Raw genomic sequence first — 6941 nt, forward strand, 5'->3', positions numbered from 1 at the left:
AGTTCTAGAACAATTGAATGAGAGATGAATGAAAAAAAATTGATAACTCATGATGAATATTAGTTTGAATCTCACATTAAGGGATGGGGAGAAGACATAGAGGCATGAGAGGGTGAAGACATGAGTAAAATGTCTCAAAAGTATCTTGGAAACATGAAAATAGAAGGTAATAATGTGCATCGGTAACTTGTATTATATGTTATTTTAATTGTAGATTAAGAGATTTTAAGACTGAATGCATAAAGTAGTAGTTCATTATTATGAGTTGTCTTTAAGACTTTGTACATAAATGTATAGTACTTTATGCATTAAAAATTGTTTTTAAACCTTTTGTTAAATTTGGTTTATAAAATAGTGTATATATCTATATATATATATATATATTTTGTTTATTTCAACCAAATTGGCAACTACTCATAATCACATGATTTATAAACCATCAAACTCCAGGCAAGATTTTATTAATAACATATTACAACCTAATGAACTACTACCAACAGCCATATCCACTCAACCTTCTACACTTTAAACTGTAAGTACACATACAAACAGAACAGAGGATACACCACAAAAGTCTCTCTCATATTATGCACTAAATGCGTAAAGTTTGTATGGAAAACACATTCTATTCTAAACATATTGATTTGTATTGTTCAAAGGTTCCTTTTATCGCTTGTTCAACGGGTAATCTTTCCAAACTTGATGCCCCATAAAATCCATAAACTCCCTTGGTGTTCTTCAATATGAATTCGGCTTCCGTTGGACCAGATATAGGACCTGTGAACCACATATTGACTAAAATCAGAATAATGAATGATTCCACCTGATTGGGGTTTGGGGGTGGGATGTACGCAAACCTGACCTCTACCCAAGAAGCATAGCAACTATTTCCATGGACTACATTATTGGTATATCCCAACTACCACTGGAGGTGGGATTTAAGAGTGGATGTACGTAGACCTGACATCTACCCCAAAAGAGTAGAGCAGTTGTTTCCATGAATTACATTATCGAGTGTGTTTCTAAAAACCAATGTTTTACCAAGAAGGAAAAACTTTTGTGCTTACAATATCTTAAGGGACACATTGTATATGCTTAAAAACCATAAGCAGTATTAGGATATGTAGAACCCCATTGAATCTTTCTCTAAAAGAGCCCTTATAGAGATATGGGAGGTCCCTACATATATATATATATATATACAGTTTTAATGGTCTTATATCTAACTGATATGAGAGTTCAACAAGCAATATGCTAAAAAGGGTTACCTCCATGGCATAGCACTATTGTATCAGGATTGATTTTACAAGCAGCATCTGCAATAGCTTGTACATGATTTACGCTTTCTTCCAATGAGACGGTTGTCTTTGCGCCACTTGAACCAGAAGGAAGTGAGCGTTGATCATTCTTTCATTCCCCTGCATACATCAAGAAGCAACATCTATAAGGTTCAACTAATCTTGCAAAAACATGTGCATGAAGAAAACAAGCATCAGATGATCCATATTACATACCACGCTTCATATTAGCTCCCAAGACAGAATCATACGTGATAAGCATCACATATCCACTATAAGCTTTTGAGAAATATTCACTGTTTAAACAAATATACCACTATAACTGCAACATTTGACTATATTCTATTTGCAAAGTACGAAATGCCATTAAGTGACGGCAAATTAGAGGTAGGTGCCGTTTACCAAACGCTTACCCGGGTAAGCACCTACTAAGTCACTTTACTTTACCGGATGAATATGGCAAGGACTAAGAATCTTACCCGATAAGAGCGAAGGCAAGAATCGAGAGTCTTACTCGGTAAGTGAGGACGAGGACTCTTACCATGGTTAGCACTTACCGAGATAAATTGTTGCATACGATGCGTTTTAGTGAATAAAATCTTACCCAATAAGTAAGCGATAGGGTTGAATTTTACCGATAAGTGTTTACCGGGTAAATGTTTAGGTAAACGGCCCCGTAGTTTGTGCACTAAAATGGATGTTACCATGTATTGAAATGATTACTAATCAACAAAGACAAAGTTTGGAATAAAAACATGATTAAAAGGATAATGTTTAGGTAAGTGCTTACCCGGGTAAGCACTTACCAAGTCACTTTACTTTACCGGATGAATATGGCAAGGACTAAGAATCTTACCCGATAAGAGCGAAGGCAAGAATCGAGAATCTTACCCGGTAAGTGAGAACGAGGACTCTTACCATGGTTAGCACTTACCGGGATAAATTGTTGCATACGATGCGTTTTAGTGAATAAAATATTACCCAGTAAGTAAGCGATAGGGTTGAATTTTACCGATAAGTGCTTACCGGGTAAATGTTTAGGTAAACAGCCCCGTAGTTTGTGCACTAAAATGGATGTTACCATGTTTTGAAATGATTACTGGCCCGTAGTCTAACAAATGAAATGACAATGTGCAACTTGTCCTTTCATTCTAATGAAGCATGCATTTGTTAGCAAATCCTGAACATAAAAATATGTCTCTTATTAGCATAAAAAGACACAACTATAAAAAGAGCATAACTTTACATTGCAATAGTCAATCTCAATCATATTTATGCATCTTGCTTGAAATATATATCAAGGTTTCAAGTGCAGGGAATTGTAAGGTTTTTCAAGTGCAGGRAATTGTAAGAAATGCTTGACTCTAAGAATTTCAGCTTCTTTGCATGTAAACGATTGGAGAACATTAGATAAATATTGTACCTCAACATATCATTCCCAAGTAGGCTTTGCTATTGCCATTTCCAAGCATCCAATCTTTTTATTTTGTTACCTCCTGAGATCGAAAACTTTGATTAGCAAGATAAATATTGTACCTCAACATATCTTTTTATTCTCTTTTTATGGACATCAAAAGTAATAAGTTTGGCAAGATCATAAAGGCTATTAGGCAATGTACCAGTCAACTGGTTGTTAGCAAGTGAGAGTGTCTGCAGGCTGCAGCACACTGCAATTCCCCAGGGATGAAGGAATAAAGCCCAAAAGTCGATTGTTGACCAACTGCAAATCTATTATAAGCTTGGTCAGGTTACACATGCTCAATGGGATCTGACCACTAAGCTGGTTAGAACTGAGATAAAGACTTTCCAATTRAAGACATATGCCAATTTAAATAGAATACATTTTAACTTTTAAATATCATGCTCAACGGGTCTGTATTCGATCTTTATGTTTAACTATTTTAAGTTTTTGGAATTGTACATAAACCTTTAAGATTTTGGTGACATTTGAGGAGCAGCAAAAACTTCATTAATTGAAACAACGGGAAGAGAAAGAGATTTCAGAAAGCTTCATTCCYATGGGCATTCCCATTAGTTTGAGGAGCAGCAAAAACTTCATCCCCATGGGCATTCCCATTAGAACGACATCACCACCAAAAACTTCATTATTTACTTTTGGAAACAGAGAATTAAGACTGATCTTCATATATACATACACACACACACATATACAATAATGAACCAAAGATTCCAGAACATGGGTTTAGGATTTTGAAAAGAAAAAGAATTCAGAAAGCAAACATCACCAATAAGAATGAGATGGTGTTGATAAAGAGTGCTTACATAGCTTGTAAAATCCAAAAGAGGAAGAAAACCATCTAGAATGATGTTAAATACTAAGCATAGAAACCCATTATGTTAACTGTATTTAATCATGTGGGCCTGAAGAATTGTATTTAAATTCTTTAATCATGAGATACAAATATATATATGCACACACTGTATAAACAGTTCAAGATCAACAGACTTTATTTTTTGTAGAAACAGTTCAAGATCATGTGCAGGCATTATATTTAAAAGTTGGGTAATGTTGTATTGAAATTGAAACAGCCAGAAACCTTGGATACAAGTTCCTCTATTAAATTTTTATCTTATTTTGGGAATGTTGTATTGAAATTGAGAGCATAATGACTACATGACATTGACAGCAACATAGTGACTTGGGACAGTGTAAACAGCACGGTTCAAAATGGCACAGTTCAAAACAGCACAATATAAACAGCACGATTCAAAACATCTATGTTCAAAACAATAACAGGGCCAGATGTTTGTGTGTGTGATTAGATCAAAGCATATGCATATTTTCATTTGTTATTAACACATGGTTTATGTCAATCCAATATATGAAAGCCAACAACTTTTACAGGAAATATATGCACTTCCTTTATCATTGGAAACAGCCCCCCCCCCCAAAGCATATAAACAAGTTGCATCATCTTATATACACACACACACATATCTGGCCACATGTTTGGGACTGCATTCTGTTTCAATTTCATGTTTGGGACCTCACACCAGCAGGCAGCCACAACAGTAGAAATCAAGCATTGGAATGGTTATTAGACTTAAATATGGACTTAAATGGCAGAGTAATAAAAGGGCAAAATAGTTATTTTCCCATTCATATTCTAGACAACAATATTGGCAAAGTGTAAGTATACACTATCTTTTAGACCTGGGAACTGTTACAATTAGAATGGCTTCAACTGTTAATTATTCTATTGTTTTGGTAGTACTCTAATGGATTTTTCATGGTTCTGATCATCATAAAAAAAGTATATATCTTGGGGCTATGGCTGCTAAGATCAAGCTTATAGCAAGCCAAACATGGCCTAAGAATCCTATAAGAAAACAGTGGATGTCTGCAAATGTCTTAACCATGTAAATAATGGGTATTTGGAAAGCAGATTCTGAACCTGGGTATTTGGAAAGCAGATTCTGAACCAGCGGCCAGCCACAAAAGTTCATAACATGCATTGTAATGGTTATGGACTTACAAATCACATACAAAAGTTTATGTTTTAGCATGTTAGACTGATGAGGAAGCATTGGAAGGCACATGGGTTGTTTTTCTTTTTGCTATAACCACCGATGCTTCTTGCAAAAAGAGAGTGATTTTATGAAATCTGTAAACCTTGTGAACAGATATTCTGATCTGAATTATTAGAATATGCACCTGTTTACTTAGTTTATTTAAATCTTTAGAGTTTTAATACTACATAAATGTACCAACCCATTAAGCTCTGTAGATGTATATATATATATATATACCACATTTAAACAGGTAATGCTTGTACTTATGTATTTGAATAGCAACAAATTTTAGAAAAGATCAATGATTATTGCTTAATGTTTTAAAACACCTACTTAAATGATTAGTTTGTGATTTTAGTGGTTGATGATGCTACACTACTTAACTTGGACAGCTTTGAGTTTTTGACAGCTTTGGTTTTGGACAACTTTGAGTTTTTGACAAATTTGGTTTTGACCAATATGGACATTTTCCTTAAACATGTATATGCGTTTGGGTTTTGCAGGACTAACTGTGGGTGTTAAAATGACTATACAATGAAGTATCAATGTACCAACCCAGATAGAACGATCCTAACAGAAAAGTTATAAGCTATTATGAGAACTATGCATCTGTAAGAACAGCTAACAAAGCCATATTATGACAACTATGCATCTGTAAGAACAGCTAACAGCTTTGTTCCATTGATTTCAATGCTTAAATTTCATTTCTATCCTTGTCTATTGGCACATGTACCTATATATGTTGGAGGGTTATAATGTGCAGGAATATAAGATAATGTTTGTCTAGCACCCCCCCCCCCCCGGCTAACCCGAGTGAAGATTCAAATAAATATTTTTCTGAAAAAAAATTAGTCGTACCTTTGGGCTGTTGGCTTTCCAGGTGAGTTGCAACCGCCTAAATCTTCCGAGTTAGTCTTAGTCAATGGAGAAACCTGCATAGAAGCAATACAATTTAGACCTGCTATACCAACCAAAAAGTTAATTACAATAACAAAGATATAGTATTCAACAAAAACTAACAAGCCAATCAGGTAAAGAAGTTTGATCACAAAAAGTATGTGACATGAAGAAAATTACAGAATAATTAACGATTAGAACTCTAGCCATTCACAAAAAGTATGTGACAAAAAGGGCGAGAACTTGGGCATGCTGCTGGATCAACTAAAGGCAAACCCAAGCTTGAGGTTTACAACAAAGATCTCAAGAAAGGGGATGGAGTAATCATATATATGTATTTGTACAACTCTAAATCTAAACTATTAAACCCTAAAATCAAAATCAAAATCTAGAAGAGACTAATCTAAGAAATCGAAATATGAAATCTAGGAAATCATAATAACAAGAGAAATTATAGAATCACTCGAGAATCTAAACAAACTCATTTAGCTTTTCCAGTATTAGGAAAGATTTTTAAAAACGAATCAATATCAGGCGAAGTGAAAAACTCTTTGTTTCTGAATTCAAAATTTCGTTTACGTGCCCCCGAACCCAGGCATTTGATCAGGGTTTTCTGCTGATTATCGCAACAACAGAGAAGAAGAATTAGCCCTCAGGATTGTGGAGGGCTCAAATCAAACAGAAAAAGTAAGAAAAAGAGAAACAGATTACCTCCTCTAGATTCTGGATTAACACTAATGGATTGAAGAACATGTCAAATATATATGCATCTCTAATAGATATCATCTCAGAATATTTAAGGGATTAAATCGAATCGTTTAGGGTTTATTTCATCGAATTCGGTTAGGGTGATGAAATCGAATAGGGTTGGATGGCGATAAACAGGGGATTGAGTTTAGGGATATGCAGATTAGGCGGGGGTTTAGAGATACGCATAGATGAAATCGAATTGGGTTAGTTGGGTTGGATTGGGTTTAAGGATTGGGTTAGGGAAGAAAAAAATGGGATTGGATTTAGGAAGGGGGTGGTTAGGATAATATGTTTTAGTAGGTTGTACTTAAAGTAATAGAAGTTGTTTTTAAGAGTTTAAGAGTTTTAAGAGTTTAAGAGTTTGAGTCAAATGCATTATAAGATAGTATAGATATATATTATTAGATTTTTATATTAATTTATTATATATTATTTACAAATTACTTCATATATATGATTCTT

At 34.4% G+C, this 6941-nt stretch overlaps 1 long non-coding RNA gene across 1 annotated transcript; it reads right to left on the reverse strand.

Moving 5' to 3' along the window:
* Positions 1-447: 447 nt before the first annotated feature.
* LOC112514910 lies at positions 448-3022 on the reverse strand. Its single transcript, XR_003069444.1, has 4 exons — positions 2918-3022; positions 2722-2794; positions 1269-1418; positions 448-777 (listed from the first exon to the last, which is right to left on the reverse strand). It is a non-coding gene; the product is annotated as an uncharacterized LOC112514910 (long non-coding RNA).
* Between the last annotated feature and the right edge of the window lie 3919 nt (positions 3023-6941).

Source organism: Cynara cardunculus, assembly GCF_001531365.2.
Source record: "Cynara cardunculus var. scolymus isolate 2C chromosome LG 6, CcrdV1, whole genome shotgun sequence".
Lineage (NCBI taxonomy): Eukaryota > Viridiplantae > Streptophyta > Magnoliopsida > Asterales > Asteraceae > Cynara > Cynara cardunculus.